Genomic DNA, 19,173 nt, shown 5'->3' with positions numbered 1-19,173 from the left:
GGAAAGGTTGAACATGACCAACACATACCTATAACCCCAATGATAGGAGGTAGAGATAAGAGAGCGGCCACCTTAGCTTTAGGTTCAGTGAAAAACTCTGTAAAGTGACTGTTAGAGAGTGATAGGGTGGGGTGTCCCTGAAAGGTGTGCATATACAACACAGACAGACAGAGGGACTGACAGAGACAGACAGAGAGAGACAGAGACAGAGAGACAGAGACAGACAGACACACAGAGAGAACACTTGGCTAAAAAAGAGGACTGTGGATGGTGATTAAATGGCTTGCTGTGTAGTCAGTCCTGTAGGCACTCTACCCACAGCACTGGGGCTTGTCCTTAGCATGATAAGGTATGGCCCAGCACAGTCAGCCTTTGCGTCTTTGTTCCTCTCTTTCCTTTTACTTAATATTTTATTTTTTATTTTCTTTTATATTGAGACATAGTTTCTCTGTTGCTTGGGCTCAAGTGAATAACCCTTCCACCTAAGCTGCTCCAGTCGAGACTATGGGTGTGCTCCTCAGGATCCAGCATGACATCCCATCTCTAAACACTGAATTAATGAGGCTGGGTCATGAAAGTGTCGAGGCTGGGGCAAAAGATGCAGAGAAGAGCCAGAAGTGAGTCTATTCTAGAGTTACTGCAGTGAGACAGAGAGCGAGAGCGCGCGCGGACACAGCCCTGTTGAGATGTTAGCCACATTGAGAGGAAAAGATTCACTGTCACCTGCGTATGCCAAGATTTGAAGCTTGAGCTGGACAAGGTGCTGGTTTGGTTTGGTTTGGTTTCAGTTTTTTCTTCTTACTGTTGTTGTTTGTATTGTGAGCTAAGTGAGTGTGACTAGTTTCCATTGGGCTTTCTCAGTAACCGATTGGCCTGTCGCTCTCTTCCCTCCTAAGGTGTCCCCACAAGGCTTTGTCAGCCTTGCAGTGCTCTCAACTACAATGAGAGATGCATTTTCTTGAACGCAAAGATGAAGAAAGAGAGGATACTCATAACTTACTGTAGTTTACACTGGTATCTGTTTCCAGGGGCAACCACCTTCTTCTAAACTGGTCAAGAGACTTCAGCTTAGCAGTGTGCCCCTAAGCTCTTCCAGCCCACACATGTGGATTCCCAGCCTGTTCCCACCTAGAGAAGATACATGCATGGAAAAAGAGATTCAGCCAACAGCCTGTCCTTCCAAACATACTTCTGCCCTTGGCAAAGGGCTAGGGATTGTTTCCAGAAGGATTCAGGCTAGGTACATTTAGGCAAAATACTACAGTTCTCTCCTTTGTCAGCTTGGGAGGGATGGTGCCCCAAGGCACACATGGGCTCCCCTTCCCACTGCTGGCAGAAAATCAATGGTTCGAATGTGACCGTCACATGGGCATGCTGCCTCCCCTGCAGGAGGTACATCAAGCTGACTTTTAAAAAATATGCTTGCTGTCTCTGCCTGCATTTGTTTGGTTGGCAGGCTTATAGAGTGCCAGGGCTCCTGGGGAGCTGCAGTCTGGAAGGGTGTCCAGCAGGGCTCCACCCAAGGTGAGATGAACACATTTCCACATGTTGTGAGCTGTTTGCCGGTCCCTGTTCTTCTCTGCCTCTGTCCAGAATTCTCCATGATGCTGCCTTGCTTAAGAATCCACTGGGTTCTTTGCTCTACAGATGGAGTTGGGAGAATATTGGGTCTCTTTCAAAACAGGACATAATATTATTAGTGTCAGAGGTTTCTAATGTTTTCTTTAAGATGCACAAATAGGGCTGTGCATAATAATGAAAATTCTCTGTATCTAGATGTGTACAAAGCTTATGTGATTCCATGCCTGAGGGCATTTTGGAAATGTAGCAGTGGAGAAGCAAAGGCATTTCAGGGGTTAGGAGAAGGCAATGGCTCAATAAAAATGGGCCAGTGTCTTAGCTACTTCTATTGTTTGTACGAAACACTGTGACCAAAGCAACTTAGAGAACAGTTTATTAGGAGCCTATATTCAGAGGGTTGAGTCCATGACCATCATGATAGGAGCATGGCAGCAGGCAAGAAGGCAAGAGCTGAGAGCTTACATCCTGATCCAAAAGCACTAGGCAAGGGGGGGAGGGGGAGAGAAAGGGGGGGGAAGGGAGAGAGCGCGCGTACTAACTGGGAATGGCAAGGCCTTTTGAAACTTCAAAACCTGCCCTCAGTGACACACTTCCTCCAATGAAGCCACATTTCCTAATCCTTCCCAACCTTTCCACTAACTGGGGACCAAGCACTAAAACATCTGAGCCTCTAAGGTCACTTTTACAAACCACCATGGGCAGTATGGGGAGTTTTCTAAGCTAATGGACAATTGTCATTTGGGTAAGGCAATGGTTACATGAACCTACCTACCCTAAACTTCATACAACTATTCACCTGCAGAAAGTCAATATTATTGTAAATAAAAGTTTTAAATCATAAGTGAAAGAAATGAATCTCTCAATTCCAGTTCAGGTAAATACAAAAAGACTCATGAGATGAGCTTTTTGGACACTAGTGAGAGTGCTTGATGAAAGTGAGAAATTACTGCTGCCGCCTTCTTCAGTGATGTAGGCTCTGAGAGACTGTCTCGTTCTGGTAAATAAACCCCCACTGATGCTCATAATGCAACTAACATTAAAGTTGGAGGCTTAAAAAAATAAAACAGCAGCAAAGTGGGAGTGTGCTTTGGATGGGAAGATAGGTCTCAGTAGCAGGAAGCAGGGAGCAAGTGAGGGCAACATATACACATGTACAAATCTGCCAAAGGATAAAAACAAGGCAGAGAAATTATGGCTATTTTGAGGGTCTGATAATGGTATTTGGTGATATTCTCTACAATGGCTCTTTTTTTTTTTTTTCACCTTTTTTAACAGCTTATGTGTGAATAATTTGACCTTCCCATAGGTCCACAGGTCAAATCATGGCCATGGTGAGATGATAAGATCTGGTAAAGAAACCCTTGCCAACTAGCCATTTGAACAACTATGCAGGTTAGGCAACCCCACTGGCCCCTTCAGCCAGGCCCCATGTGCTGAAATTGCTCACAGTTCCACATCTCTAAGGCTGATTGACGTCCTCTGGTACTCATCTGTAGCATCTAGGTTGTTGGCATGGAGCCCAGCAGCCCCATCTAACTTCCGACACCTGCACCCCCAAGGGAATTCAAAAGTCCCCCTTAGAAGTTCCCAATAATTTCATTCTGAGACTTGCACCAGCCCTCTTCTTCGGTTGGTAATGTAAATGCGATCACTTCTCATGGCAACCAGCTCCTTGGAGCGCGAAGCCTCTGTCAGCGGAGTCCGGCTAAGGAGAGCCAGTGCTGTATATCAGACTGATGCCATAGGGTAGCCATAGGCTTTTCCAAAGAACGTGAGGAAATGCGGAAATGCCACACTGGCTTCCGGTGCTGGCGGGAAGATCCGTTCCCCCCACATCCAGAGTAGCACAGCCTTCGACCGGAAGTTGCCTTTGCCTTCTGTCCCACCTCCCCGTCTGGAGTTGAAATAACAAGACATAGACCGGGTTCTCTAACCTCGGACACCAAGTTCCAAGTTAGTGAACTGATTCAGAGTCACACTAACTGATTCCTTTTAGGAAGAAAAAAAAAATTGTTTCTAAGGTTCCAAGCGAAGCAGAAGCTAGGTTATTTACAGGAGCTGCGTTTGCTTTTGGCGGGGGGGGGGGGGGGGGGGCGGGGGGGGGGGCGGGGAGGGTTGTTTGGTTCTGTGTTGTTCCTAGTGGGTGTTTGGTCAGCCTCCTTTGTCGAAACTTTCATTAATTCACCAGCATTCAGCAGTTTCCTTTGCCCACGTGGTCTATCCCTGGCCTATCCTCTCACTTGCCCATCAGTGCTCCATCCAGACCTTTGCACACGGCCCCACCCTTCCAACCCTTCATTCGTCTGCCAGCCATCTTTTCCGCCTTTCTTGAAGGGAGCCTCTTTAACCCTCCAGTCCCATGTGATCTCGCACAGATTCTCATGGTTGCCAACATCTCCCTTCTGAGAACAGCACGATGACGACCACAACCATGAATGTGATTATTTTTTCTGTCCCCTCTTCCTTTACCTTATGACCTCTTTCAGGGCCAGGACCACATCTGTAATGTTTTCCACTACAAGATTCAAAGCCTCACACATGGTAGACGTTCAGGAAAGACTTGCTGTGTGAATTTGATGGAAATGGGGAAGGAACGAAAGGCGTAAGGAGGCAGGATGCCAGAGCATTTTAGCACACTGTGCAATGAGAAGAGCTTCAGACACCACGAGCACCGCGCTTAGGAACTAAAATAAAGCACTCCTTACTGATTTTCACCTTGCCGTCCCTCTCACTGCTACTAAGAATGGAAGAATATTCTCACATGTGATTCTGTAACTCTTCCAGGCCTTTTTAAAGATTTTAATTTACTTTTAGTGTGGTGTGTGTGTGTGTGTGTGTGTGTGTGGTCTGTGTGGGGTTTGTACACATCAGTGCAGGTTCCTGCAGAAGCCAGAAGAACATGTCTGATCCCCTGAAGCAAGAATTACAGGCAGCTATGAGTTGCCCAGTGTTGGTGCTGAGAACAGAACTCAGGTCCTCTGCAGGAACATTGTGTGCTCTGAACCAGACTGAACATCTCTCCAGCCCACTCCACCAGTCTCTGTTACATGGTTAACCAGGCATTTGCTCTCTGTAACCAAGCAGATGTCCAGGAGCTGTTCAAGGTCATGCCGCCTGTCAAACGTGGCACCCAGACCTACAGTTCACAGTGTACCTACTGCCCACCCTGGTTCTTCCCTCCCACCCTGGTCTCCATTTCGACCCCCAAGGGAAACATCTTATAACCATCTCCAATGCTTCTCTCCTGTTCCTTCAGAAAAGAGGTGTCTGCCACTAACAGAGCTGTTAACGCTGGGAGCTGTGATGTGCATGTCTTGTAAATAAAGATGAGCCTGCTCTGGTCCCAAGGGCCATTTAACTCTAATTGCAGTCAGAGCAGATCAGCAAGTGAGAGGTGACTCAGCTGTGATGCATGGTGGGGGGGGGATTAGATTGTTTTCTTCCCCTTTCTGCAAAGTGCAGTGAGAAAGCTGACTTGCATTTGTGACATAAAATGACAGTGTTGTGAAGAGCAGAGGGGTTTTCACACAGGACACTCAAAGCGGCCATCAAATGAAAGTGGAGACTTTTGCAGATCTGCCAAACACTTCAGCCTTCGCTGCCTCACCTGCAGAAAGCGGCTCTCAGCAAGGCAGGGGAGGAGGTGGGAAGGTGGCTCAATTGACAAAGCACTTGCTGAACAAGCTTGATGGCACAGTTCAGGATCTCCATCACCCATGGAAAAAGCTGGACACAGTGACAGGTGCCTGTAACCCTAGGACTGGAGAGACGAGATGGAAGGGTTTCAGGGTCCTGCTGCCTCACTTAGCCAATCTACAAGTTCCACAGTTAGTGAAAGGCCAGGTGTCATAAAAAATAAGGTAGAAAGTGACAAATACCACTAATGTGGAGCTCTGGTCTCCCCATGCACATGCACACCTGTATGCACATGTATAGATGCATACCTATAACATGCACATCTGTATGCACATGTGCACATGCACTGAACACATACCCAAGGTACATGGTGAAAGTAGGCATAGCATTCATGCCCTAGTTTTTATTGAGCCCTATGTGTGGTGATATTGTGTCTCCCAATATATTATGCACCCCAATAAACGTATCTGGGGGTCAGAGAACAGAACAACCACTATATTAAACATAGGCTTAGGCAGTGGTAGCACACACCTTTAATCCTAGCATTCCAGAGGCAGAGATCTATCTGGATCTCTGTGAGTTCAAAGCAGCTTAATGGCTTTATCATAGTCCATGTGAAGTCATCATTGTAGGATCCCGTCATCCTTTAGAAGATTTCAAAGTTGCTCTTCATGGTTCCGAGAGACAGACATTTACGAGACTGTGATTACTCCAAACCACAGAAGAGGCACAATAAGATAAATAAATAAATAAATAAATAAATAAATAAATAAATAAATCTGCAGGGAACCATGACCATGTCTAAGAGCAACTTTGAAATCTTCAAAAGGATGAGTGGCTTTGAACTCACAGAGATCCAGATGGATCTCTGCCTCCGGAATGCTAGGATTAAAGGCATGTGCTACCACTGCCTAAACATATGTTTAATATAGTGGCTGTTCTGTTCTCTGACCCCCAGATAAGTTTATTGGGGTGCACAACATAGTGGGGGACACAATATCACCACACCTATGGTTTGCCACACAGAGCTTGAGCACTAGGGCTAGAGCTCAGGGCAGAGTGAATCCCAGTCTCTGTGGAATCCAGCATCACTACGGAGAGCCGCTCATCCAGAGCACTGCAAAGCCCTAGCTTACCATTGCTCCCACACCCATGTGAACATCCACTGGATGAGCCATGCCCAATCTGCTCAGCTGTACAGAACAGCCCTGAGTCACCCTCAGTACTGCTGTCCTAGGCTAGTGGAATGGATGCTGTACCTTTCCATCCTGTCTCCCTGATTCTGCTATCCTTCTCTTCCTCTGTTGTCTTTTCTCACACAACAGATTAAAACAGATACTGCCACACCTCTCCTCACATCCCCAGACAAAAAATAAACCAGATGCCTGTGAGCACTCAGACTTCATCCTTCCTCTTCCTGGGCTTCCCTTTTCTTTCCATACCATTCTGCCCCAGCACCTCCTTCCCTGGTTATAAGCACCTGCTCCCTTCTCCCTCCAAGACTTGCCTTTTTAATTTTTAAATGCTATCATTATCTGGGGACAGGCCACAGCACGTGTGGAGGTCAGAAGACAATGTGGAGTCAGTGCTCTGCATCCACCTTTAGGAGGGTCACAAAAGTGGGACCAAGGTCTTCAGATGTCGACGGCAAGCAAGTGCTCTGAATACCCGCCAGGCTTTCTTCATGTGCCATGTGCTCAGTCACAGCTTTGCTGACCACCTAGACACACACCACCTAACCCCTCACTGTCATCTTCCTTGTATAGCAATAAGACTTTGACACCACATGATTTTACAACAATATAATTCATTTGCGGCCTGCTTATTACCCCATAAAGGGACAAGCTCCACAGAGGTAGAAAGCGAGTGTCTGGAATACATTAGATGCTCAGCAAAGTTGGACTGAATTATAGTTAGGGGCACAGACAATGAATGACCAAATACACATTCATGTGTTTGTGCAAAAACATTTTATATATATATATATATATATATATATATATATATATATATATATATATGCATTTAAGAACTATGAATATCATAATACAAACCATATATGTGTCTATTCACCAACAGATTAAAACAGGAATAACCAACAGGCACATGTACATAGTATATGTGTATATATGTGTGTATATCTGCATATGTATGTACATGTATATATGTGTGTATATCTGCATATGTATGTGCATGTATATCTGTGTATGTCTAAGTTTGCTTGCTTGTCTCCCACCTATAATATATTCATTCATTTAATTAGTCTTTCCTTGAGCTGGCCATATGTAACGGGACTCTCTGTGATGCCTAGCTGTGAGTACAGTATTCTGACCATGTTTAAGGCTTGATGCCAGCGTTGGCCTAGTAAACACATTTTAGTTTTATAATATTTTCAACCTACAGTGAATTGAGAAACAACAGTGTTAAAAGCCAAAAAGCATTTGTACATCCTGTGTATTCATATAGGCAAGTGCGTGTACATGTAGATACACACACGAGTGTGTGTATAGAGATTCATGAGCACGTATGTATATATGCATATTCATGAGTATATGTATACATGTAGATGATATGTATCTATGTATATGTAGGTGCCTGTGAGCTAAGGTACACTGTGTATACACACAAATAATTGTGTTTACATGCACATGAGCATGTGTTATATGTACATGCTGATGGGTGTGTATACATGCATATGTATGAGCATGTTTGCATGTATATGCATACATAGGCATATACATGAGAATGTGTGTATGAGTGCCTGTGTGTGTATGTGCATATGTAAGTAATGAAGCCAGGATCCTACTTTAAACAGCCTCCAGAACAGGTTTCCAGGAGAGCTTAGGCACAGCAGGGCCTGCAGAGAAGGGGTGGGCTTCCCTGAAAACCTGCTCAGTGTTTGAAATTCTGCCATGGCATTATCTGACCAATCTCCCTTGAGCCACACAACCATGCAGAAGGTGGGGATTATTATCACTTCCAGCTCATAGATGGGGAAACTGAGGCACAGGGATGGTTGTTTGCTTGTTTGTTATGGCCCCAGGTTGAAATCTGTGGTGTTGGTACCACACCCAGATTCCATCTGGTTCTCCAGGTTCTGGCCCTTTGCTATGCAGCACAGCCCCTGCAGGAAGAACACAGGGGTCACTTGGACACGTAGGAAGCATGGGACCTGGACTCCACCATGGCCTGGCTGACTCAGAAGAGCATTCAGACAAGATCCTCAGCTAGTCCACTAGCCTGAACTAGTAGCTCTCAAGTGATCTGAGCACAAGAAGACCCAAAAGAGATATAGAAGTCTGACATGTCTGTGCTGTACCTTTCACCTGTTAACTCATGTGTCTAGAGCACTGTGGAAATGCCAGTCTCTCCTAAACCTCCCTGGTTATTCTAATACAAAAACACTCAAAACCAAATTTTAGAAAGATTTTCTAACAAAAGAACCTTATTAGTCCCCTTGTCATGAAGCTGAGGTTGTCAGGATCCTGACAATCTACATGCTTAACAAACAGCTGAAGCCGTTGTTAAGACCTGTGGATTTGGGGACACAACTTCAAAGAGGAGAGTCAGTTGTGCCTTTGTGTCTGTGCTCTGCCTAGAAACTGAGTTATTAAAAATATATTTAATATAAGAAACTAATGAATACACAGAAACAGAGCCTGCATGAAGGCACAGGGCAGCCAGCATTTAGAAAGAGAATATACTACATGTAACCATTGGCCAGGAATAGAACACAGCCAACATTCCCCACCCATGGCGTCCCTTCTCCCTGAGATGTAACCTCCATCCAGCCTTTTTATAGCACTGAACTATCTCCTTACCTTTACAGCTTGGCTTCTTTTGTCTGCAGACCTAGACAATCTATGAATTCTTTCTGATTTTTCACTTTATATGAACAGTGTCTCACTGTACGTCCTCTTTGGGATATCATTTCTTCATTCAACATTACATTTAGAAGAAACTTTTCATTTCTGTATGATATTCTAATGTATAGTAAACACAGTCTTGGTGTTGAAGTGTATTTTCTTTTGCTCACATTCTGAGCTATTCCAAATACCTCTCTTCCTCTTCAGACTGGTACATCCAGAGCATGTCCTTACACATAAATGCATATGATTCTCCAGGTTATTTTATATGTGTTGTACCAACTCTGCCTAAACATGCCAAATGCTCCCACCGGGAGTATTTAAAACTTCCTTTCATTTCACATATCTGCTCATTTGATGGTGATCCTTCCCACTGACCATCACATGATTTCTATAAGGAACAGTCAGATGGCAGCTTTCTCTGACATTTTTAATCTCTTTCCCTCTCCATCTTCCTCTTTGTCCCTATTCCTCTCCCCTCCCACCCCATGTGATGTGAGTGTGTATAAGTATGAGCATACTAGTGCCATGGCACGCATGTGGAAGTCAGAAGTCAACCTGAGGCGCTGGTCTTGTCTTCCATCTTATTTAAGATTGGGTCTTTTGTTGTTCAACCTCAGCCTATACCAGGCTAGCTGGATGATGAGCCACCAGGGATGCTCTGTCTCCATCTCCCACCCCTCCACAGCAGTGCTGGGGTTACAGATGCATACTGGGACACATGATTTTCCATAGATTCTGGAAATCCAGAATGCTCACACTTGTGCACCAAGCTCTGGACCTCCTGTGCCTTCTCACCACCTCACTGCCATGTCTGGCCTTTACATGGGCTCAAGAATCCAAATCCAGGTCCTCACATTTGCCTGGCAAGGACTTTATCCACCAAGCCTTTTCTCCAAGCCAACTTTCTCTTTCTCAGAGTAACAAAAACCCTGGCCCCATAGGTGGAGGGGGAGACAAATGGCACACAGTGGCAGTCTCAGGAGTTGTTTAATGATGAACTTGCTCAGGGGTAAGCCTAACAACCATTTCTTCTGGGTTTCTCTCAATAGCTCTATAAATGGAGACCATCCATCAAGGGCAGAGGCATGTGGAGTGATGAGCATGTGTGCCATAGTGATTTTCCTTCCTGTTTATCACGAAGACGATGATCAATCAGGGCAGGAGCACTGGAGGGGCTTTGTTGCAGAATCTGTGACAGAACAATGAAGTGGGCAGATCACACAAGCCGCGGGATCCGGTGAGCAGCAGCACTTCTGTCTTGAGAATTCAATTATTTGCCTGGTGCTGGTCTAACTCACTGAACAGTGGGTACATTTCTTTCCCCTCATCTCATTCACTCATTCAGTCTGTAATTATGGGAATCCTATCAAGTACCAGTTATTCAATAGTGAGCAGGCAGCCAGAGCTCTGCCTTTGAGGACTTATATTCTATTAGAAATATCAGTGTTCACTAACTAGTGTTTGTTGTTCAGAATGAGTACTGAACATGACATGATCCCTATACTCACAGATCACAACAGAATTTAACCTGCTTCCACAGGGGCTTGTGGTACAAAGGACACAGCACAGCCCAAACAAACATGTCACATTCTGGACCCAACATGCCATTCTGTTAACAAGCATTAATTCATAGCTCTCCCAAGCAGGAGAACAGAAGCCTGAAGGGACAGGGCACATCACCCTCAGGTTTTAGTAAGCAATTTTGGAGAAGAATATTAGCTGGATAAGATATGTGAGCCACTTTCCTGTGATCAGAACCTCATCAGCCAAGAGGAAGTTTCACACTAGAGAGAAGACACACAAGCGTGAGACTCCCTTGAACTGCCCTGGGTCTCCAAAAATGCAGATGCCATTTGCTAAGCTGTTTGCATGGCTGTCTCACTTAATCCCACAGCTCAGCAAGCAAGCATCCCAGTTTCCATTCTACAAACATAGAAACTAAGGCTGGAGATGTTATCTTCCCAACTCATGATGTCAATAGGTTATAAAAAAAAATCACAATGAGAAGCCAACCCTTATTGACTCTAAAACAGTTGGCACTGATCCTGTCAGCCCTCAGCAAACAAGATGTATAGTGTAGGGGCTTATTCAAGCATCACTTAACTCTGCTCCGAAAGGTCAAAGCTGTCTCCACTCTGGTCTTACATTGGCTGTGCCCAGTCTAGTTCACAAAATAGAACCTATTGCATAACTGTGTGGTTCTGACCCCATGGGGAACTCTCACATGCTGTCTGTGTGCTGGTGAGATTAACATGAGGTTGAATGTGGGGTTTGTAAAATGTAAGTCACCTTGGAACAGAAGCCTTTGGCCCTGACTGCTGCTTAGCATGGTATAGGTTGGTCAGAGCTGCTGTATAGGGATTCCCTCTGAGATAAACATTCCACCTTGGAGGAAAGCTCCATGAGACCCGTGTTCCATCCTGCAGGACAGTGCATTAAAATTCAAGAAGTGAAAAACTCAAAAGCTCCAAGAAGTCCTTGAAACTCACCAGATTCACAAGGCTTTTCCTTCCCCAAGGTTGTATAAGCAGAAAGGATTTCTGAGAGTCACTCAGACCAGCTGAGCCGCCTGGGAGAGACAACCTGGTGGCAGTCTGCAGGCTGTCATGAGCTGTCACCCATGCTGGGGTAGACTTTTGGTGACACAAAAAGCTGTGTCTGTATCATCCCTGCTCCTATAAGTAACCCCTGACACACTCCTGTATCTCCTGACACACTCCTGTAAGTAACTCTTGACACACTCCTGCAACTCCTGACACACTCCTGTAAGTAACCCCTGACACACTCCTGCAACTCCTGACACACTCCTGCAAGCCCCAATAAAACCCACTGCTTCACCAAGTTGGACATTGGTGCTGTCCTTTCTTTGGACTCTCATCAGTTCCTTCTTTGGGCAGGTGTTTTCTTGTGTCTCACACAAGAACATCCTGTGGCACACTGACCCTGAAATTAGCCTCCGGTGAGTGGGTCAGAGATCCCTGCCTCCTAATCAGTGCTGACACCTCTTTCATTCATCTGAGCTTTCAGGTGCCAGGACTTACTCATCCAGTATTCACTGACCACATCTATTACGTGACAACTGTATGGTAATCAGTGAGGAGAAGACGGTAGCAGCACAAACATGAAGCAGAACCAAGCTATTCATACAGAAAGATGCAAATCACGGCTTCAAGAGAGAATCATTGCCAGCAGCACTATCACCGATAGCACCATCATGAAATGCTTGTTCAGTGCTCAGTGTATTCTTGCTTAACAGAGCAAGAGGCTTGCTTCTTAGAGACACTGTGAGATTGATTATTGTACCGGTCCTATTAAGTGGATAAGGATGTAGAGGGTCAAAGTGGTTAAAATGGGTTAACCACAACTACATTAGCAGTCAACCAGAGGAATTAGAACTAAACATAAAGGATCAAAACTGAAGTGAAGTTTTTTTTATAAACACAATACCCATCTGAGGGTAGAAAGGAAAATCTCTAAGTTCAGCAGTGAGAACTTCCTAAATGTTTCTATAAAATTATACTTCAGTCAAATAGTCTACAAGTGTCAAAGTGGAAAATGCAAATCTGTGCATTGACTCAGAAAGATATTTATGATATACTAAACTCCAGGTCAGATGATTGTATTATACTGTTTATAGTAGTATTTAAAGAGGTTTATATTCGTGCATGTGAAGAGAAAAACAAGGATATGGGAGACCTGAGGGGCAAGGATTCTTCCTCTGCACTTTAACAACTCAAATGGCACCTGGCCCACAGTTAACGTCTGACTACTACTCATCAATGAGATGAATGACTACTCAGTGAATACATGAATGAGCAAACCAGGGACTGAATGGATAGGTGAGTAGTCATGAATGGATAATGAATGCCTGTATCCCTGGCCGGCAGGATTGGAAGCGACAGTTTTCCCTCTTTGTGTTTATCCTCACATTTATTTTCTTTTTTTCTGTCAATGAATATAGATTAGTTGTGTAATTAGAAAGGAAAAGATACCCGATCTTCTCTAGGATTAATTGCATCCTGGAAAGATCAGGAGCTGACAGTCCTGATTGCATCACTGAGTTCAGAGCTCAACTTGTTTCATTAACTTACAGAGGTATCAGTGTTCCATCTCAAGCTACATGGGTTCAGTGGCAAACACCTTGGTTCTATCATTTCTGAAGAGGCTTTGAAATCTGTTCCACACTTTCCTGTGAGCCGGCATTTTCCAAACTTCAGATAAAAATTACCCTGTTGGGGCCACTTTGGGGTTCCTCCAGCATCATTATTTTAATGTATTTTTTTCCTTTCAAGCAACTTAGATTTTCAACTATAAATCACTTATTAAAATATAAAACTACAACCGTAAGTATGATAGTATTATTTGCCATTAATTCACAAACAGCAAAATTTAAAAAACAAAGAAGAAAAGAGTACTGAATTATTTCTAGATAATGTTGTTTCTAAAGGTTAAGAGCCTGTGTCCACGTCTCTCTTGCTTCAGTTTCCTGCATGAGACCAATACAAGACCAGGTAGGTCAGTATTCCTTTCCATCATGGAGGCAAAAAGGTCTCAGGAGTCCCCATTCCTCTTTGAAAAGCTGTTGGCAGTTATTAGATTGTGAGGAAAGGAGTCATTTTCTTCAGGGGTGGAGCCACTGGAAAACTAACTGCCCAGATTCCACTAAACAATCCCCACCTAGAAACAACCCTAATTAAAGTCAGCAGGCCTCACACACACACCTACACACACCACACCACAAATACACACACCACACCACATATACCACAAACACATACAACACACACACCACAAACACACACCACAAACACACCCCACAAACACACACACAACACAAACACACCCCACAAACACACTCTCTCTCTCTCTCTCTCTCTCTCTCTCTCTCTCTCACACACACACACACACACACACACACACACACACACACACACCACACAAAGACAAGAAAGTAAGGAAAGGCCTATCCTGGAAGGAGAGCTTCAGGAGAGAGGAGAAAGAGGAGAGAAAAATAGCATGTATGAATCTGATCAAAATACATTGTTCAAACACCGGAGACTACTTGTTCAATAGGACTGGGATTAAAGAAAATTGGAAAAGAAATAAATTTTCCCTCAATGACCTGGAATTTCGTGTGTATGTGACACTCAAAGTGAATGTGGAGTACCACCGGACCACATCGTGCACAGAACATCTTGTCTTAAGCTGTCCATTGCAGATATGAGAATAGTACAGTATCAACTACAGAAGAAGAAAACCTGATAGAATGCAGTGTATGCAGTAGCCCATGACAGTGGGATGCAGTGGACACCACTGTATTATAGAGGAGGAGATTCTGAGAAGTCTGAAGAAAAGCAGGGGCTCTTGTGAACTGCTCAAGAGAGCATAAAACGGAACAGCAGTTTTGGAAAATGACTCACCTATTGGCTAAAAACACATGTATGCATACCCTACAACCCAGCAATTGCATGCCTTAGTCAAGAGAAATGCAGATCTATATCCACACAGATCCTTGAACACAAATACTTGTAGCTACTTAATTCATAATAGACAGCAAATGCCAGAGCTTAAATGGTCAAAGGGTTATTGAATAAGCACAAAGGAAATGAGGGGGTACCCAACATCCACAGAAAGATGTCAGCTATGGACACAGTAACAAAACAGATGACTTGGGAAGCACTGTTACTGTATAAACAGAAGGGCATGTACTGTAGCATTGCGTTTACACAAAGCTCAAGAAAACCTAAGGGCAGCGGGGACAGCTCAGTGCGCAGGACTTGCATAATATGTATGAAGCCCTGGGTTCAAGCTCAAGTACTAAAAAAATTTAATCTACAACAACAGACTTTCTCTCAGGGTGCAGACTCACAAAAGGGCTTTCTGGGACAGTTGTAGCTAGAGTTTTTCTCTCCGGGTCCCGCCAAGCCCCAGCAGTTATTTATCAATCAATCATCCACAGCAGACTGATGACATGAAGGACACGTGGGATGCTTAGCCACACTCCACATTAAGAGTTGTGCTTTTTATTCTATGGAAATGATCCCTAAAGAAGGAGACGATGGCAGCGCCTGTGTGGCTCAGCACAGCAGCAAACTGGCCTCCAGTTAGCTCTCTAAGAAGCGTGCAGGTCTCCTTACAGTTCTCCCTCTACTGCAGCCTGGCTGTGCTTGAGGGTTTACTGATTTCTGTACTTGTCTTACATGAGAAATAGCCCAGAGAGCAAAGATGTGACCTATAGAATGCAAGAAAATATTATATTAATAGCCAGAAAAATGTAAGAAACTCAAAACACTCACTAGCAAAAAGAAAGAAAGGAAAAAAGAAAAAGATTTAAAGGGGTCAGCATCACTAATCCTGTAAGCCAGATGAGCGAGCGCTACAAGCATCTCTCCATAAAAAACAGCTGTTATCTAAAGGACAAATACAGGGGCTCAGGAGACATGCAGAGAGGGGACAATGCACAGTGCTGGCAGGTACAGTGCCACGGAGACTCCAAACATTCAGAATGCCAAACGATCCAGCAACCACACAGAGTCGCCAGCACTCTGTTCACTGCAGCACCGTTCACAGTAGCTAAGGAAGGGGAGACACCTTCACTGAACATCCATCAATTGACGAACACAAAAAGAGAATGCCCTGCCCATGAAATACTATTCAGTCATCAGAAGCATGAAATACTGTCAAAGAGCAAATTTTAAAAAATGAAATGATATGTTTTCACATACAAACACATTTAACCTGATTTCAACATTATATAATATGCACATGCATTCACATTTTACACAGCACCATATATATACACATACATATATATATGTTTTTGTGTATCATGTAAAAATAATATGCTTGAGATAAGGGACCAAACTCATTAATCTGCCCACCCTCAATTGTGTCTTCCATGGAACCATACAAATATAGTAGTTCTCAATAAATATATGATAGGATGAAATTTTAGATTTCAAAAGCTATTTACATAGATGTATCAAATTCATCTTATTGTTAAAGTTGAATTATAAATGAACAGATACAGCTATATTCTCATTTATTTGCAAGCCCTCTGCTTCCACAGCACCCACCCATTCATCTGCAATGGATAATAGCTGGGGTAGCGGAGGGACGAGGTTCTAAAGAAGCTTAGAGCTAACAGTTCCTGCAATGTGAAATTCTAAAAGTTCTTTTTGTAATTATTATACCATGGAAGATGCCATGACATCTAGTTTGTCACTGATTATGAGCCCAGTGGCAATAAAAGGCAAGATAAACTAACCCAGGTCACTTAACTACCACCAGTCAGCCTACCAGAAAGCCTCAGCTCCAGATGCTAATGACCTTTGACCCTCAGCAAAAAATAGTATCCAGCCAAACTTGGGCATTGAGCTTCCAATGAGTGGTCTCAGAACTTACTAAATTTGTACAAAATAACCCACATTATTCAGTAATGGAATTAGGGGACGTGACATGTAAGAAGGGGCAGAATCTGGTGAACAGCCTAGGTGGGAGTTGGGGCAAGCTGGTGATGAATGAGCTAGTCCTCAAAAGGACCACAGGGCTCTCACATGTCTCAGATGAGCTGTGAGGTCCACCCTGATACTTTTGGGGTGTAGCCGTCCATTTTCATTGCTACGACAAAATCACTAAGAATAACAACTTAAAGAAGGAAAGGTTTATTTTGGCCCCCAGGGCCAGAGCTTCCCGTCTGTGGTTGCTTACAAAGACCTATTGTCTCTGGGCTGTGATGAAGCAGTGCATGACAGAGCAAAGTCAGTCACCTCGTGGAAGCTGGGAAGTGAGGAGGAGACACATGGGCCCAGAACAAAACATAGCCTGTTAGGGCATATCCACAAGGACTAGACCCTCTCAAATTCAACTAGGCCCTCTCAAATTCAACTAGGCCCTCTCAAATTCCCATCACCTCCTAACTAGCCTATCAAATGATGCACCCAACATGCATTGAGCCATTGATGAGCCTTTAGCATCCAATCATCCCCATAAAGTCTCACTCACTTCTGATTTGTTTTGTTTTGTTTTGTTTTGTTTTGTTTTGTTTTGTTTTGTTTTGTTTTGTTTTGTTTTGTTTTGTTTGAGACAGGGTTTCTCTGTGTAGCTCTGGCTGTCCTGGAACTCGCTCTATAGACCAGGCTAGCCTCGAACTCACAGAGATCTGTCTGCCTCTGCCTCCAAAGGCCCATTTTTTTAACTTTACTGCATGGAGAACCAAGCCTTCACACATGAGCCTTTTGGGAACATTTCAGAATGAAACTGTAACAGGATCAAGTAACTAAAGATGGCACCCGTGCCCAGCAGTAGTCAGAATGGTGCAATATGGTTCTCATCTACTGCAAAGACCACTCAAGTCAATGCAATAACCTGACTGGGAGCAATGCTGCAGATCACAGCTGGAAAACAAAAGAGAAACTATCATATCTTTCTTTAGATTGCATCTTAGAACTCCATCCAAACCATATGTGTCTATAGCACAAATTGCTAAACAGTCTTACTAATTAAAAAAAAAAAAAAAAAAAAAAACTGGAACCAGATATTGGGGTGAAAGCCGAAAGATCAGAGAAGCAACAAGCCAGCCACGTTCTTACTTCTACAAAATCCTCAGCCTCAAGAGAGAGACTTCCTGTTTACTCACGCCATATATGCCTTTCTGTGGCCTGCTGTCTTCCTTCCTTCCTAGTGCTGGGATTAAAGGCGTGTGCTACCACTCCCTGACCTCTATGTTTAATACAGTGGCTGGCTTTGTCCTCTGATCCCCAGGCAAGCTTTATTGGGGTACACAATATATCACTCCATGTATCCATTTTCCTTTTTAAAGGGGGCTAGTATCAAATGAATAATAGATAACATTTATCAGGTGATTTCTTGTTTCAGGCACCATATCAGGCCATTTACACTGCTCCATATTATCACCACAATGTCCCTGGAATAGATATCATTCCATGTAAGAGCCAGGGAAACTGAGGCTCAAATAAGTTTTACCTAGGTAATGGTAGCAATGAGACATGAAGCCAGACTGTCTGAATTCAGAAGCCAGAGAACAGGAATTTCAAAAGAAATTGAAATAAACTTTTTCTCAAAGTCCAAAATCCCTCAGATTACTACAGGAGCCAACAGAGGTTTCCATTATAGAGAAAAGTGGAAAGTTTGAGAGTGATTCTCCTTTCATCACTATAAATAAAAGTGACCATAATTTCTGGGGTAAGTCAGGATTATGCTGAGTGCCATTGGAGCACATGGCTAAGAGAATAATTTCATCATAGCAACTTGCAGCATGCACTGGACACCCAAGGAAGTAATGCTCATAACACCTTCATAAAGTGTCATTCAAGTTTTGGAGCATTTGTAACAGGTCACTGTAGCATCCTCCCCAGGAACTTCATAAAGAATAAAATGTCCAAATTTCTTGATTTGTATTCTGAGTACTGCTCTCTTTAAGGTCAGAAGAACTAATGACAAAATGAGCCGATATCATCTCCCTTCACTTGGAAATAAATGAAAATCTGTGATCATTTGCTCACTCTCCACTTCCTGTGGAATTTGACAATTCGTGCAATTCATTTCACTATCTACCTCACAAGTGCCTGGCAATGAGAATCATGTGGAATGCCTCAGGTTAACTCAATTCTGGGTTTACATTTGTCTAAGAGATATGACCACCTGTGCTAGAGTGCTTCTGTTCCCAACATTACCTCTCTAGCTGCAACCTTATTTCACCTTCTTGCAACTGATTAAGAACTATGCTTTTCAATCTAGAATCTACTACCCAAGATATGAAGAAAACATACATGACATTGTCTATTATCTATAATATCAACATTTGCATTTATTCTCACTAGGAGCTGCAAGGAAGGGGAAATGGCACACAGAGCAAGGAAGCCATCACATGCTCAGAACAGTTTCTGCTCTAGAACAGCAAAGCCTATTGATTAGGTCTTGAAATCACACACTCTTCACTTGCTCCGTTTTTATACCGTGTGTGTGTGTGTGTGTGTGTGTGTGTGTGTGTGTGTGTGTGTGTGTAACATATTTGGAAATGTCATAAAGAAACTAATACTTCATACATTAATTCATAATACTTAAA

General features: G+C 43.6%; 2 long non-coding RNA genes across 7 annotated transcripts in view; one reads left to right on the top strand and one right to left on the bottom strand.

Annotated features, from left to right (window-relative positions):
- Positions 1–19,173, bottom strand: part of LOC143274520 (uncharacterized) — a 331,539-nt gene that overhangs the window by 195,034 nt on the left and 117,332 nt on the right. The gene's annotated exons all lie outside the window — the stretch shown is intronic.
- On the top strand, positions 3,417–4,295 carry LOC121831690 (uncharacterized). Its single transcript, XR_006075208.2, has 2 exons — positions 3,417–3,534; positions 4,068–4,295. It is a non-coding gene; the product is annotated as an uncharacterized LOC121831690 (long non-coding RNA).

Source organism: Peromyscus maniculatus, chromosome 8 (genome assembly GCF_049852395.1).
Source record: "Peromyscus maniculatus bairdii isolate BWxNUB_F1_BW_parent chromosome 8, HU_Pman_BW_mat_3.1, whole genome shotgun sequence".
NCBI classification, from domain to species: domain Eukaryota; kingdom Metazoa; phylum Chordata; class Mammalia; order Rodentia; family Cricetidae; genus Peromyscus; species Peromyscus maniculatus.
The sequence above is the reverse complement of the archived record's forward strand: the minus strand, read 5'-3'. Positions and strand labels throughout refer to the sequence as shown.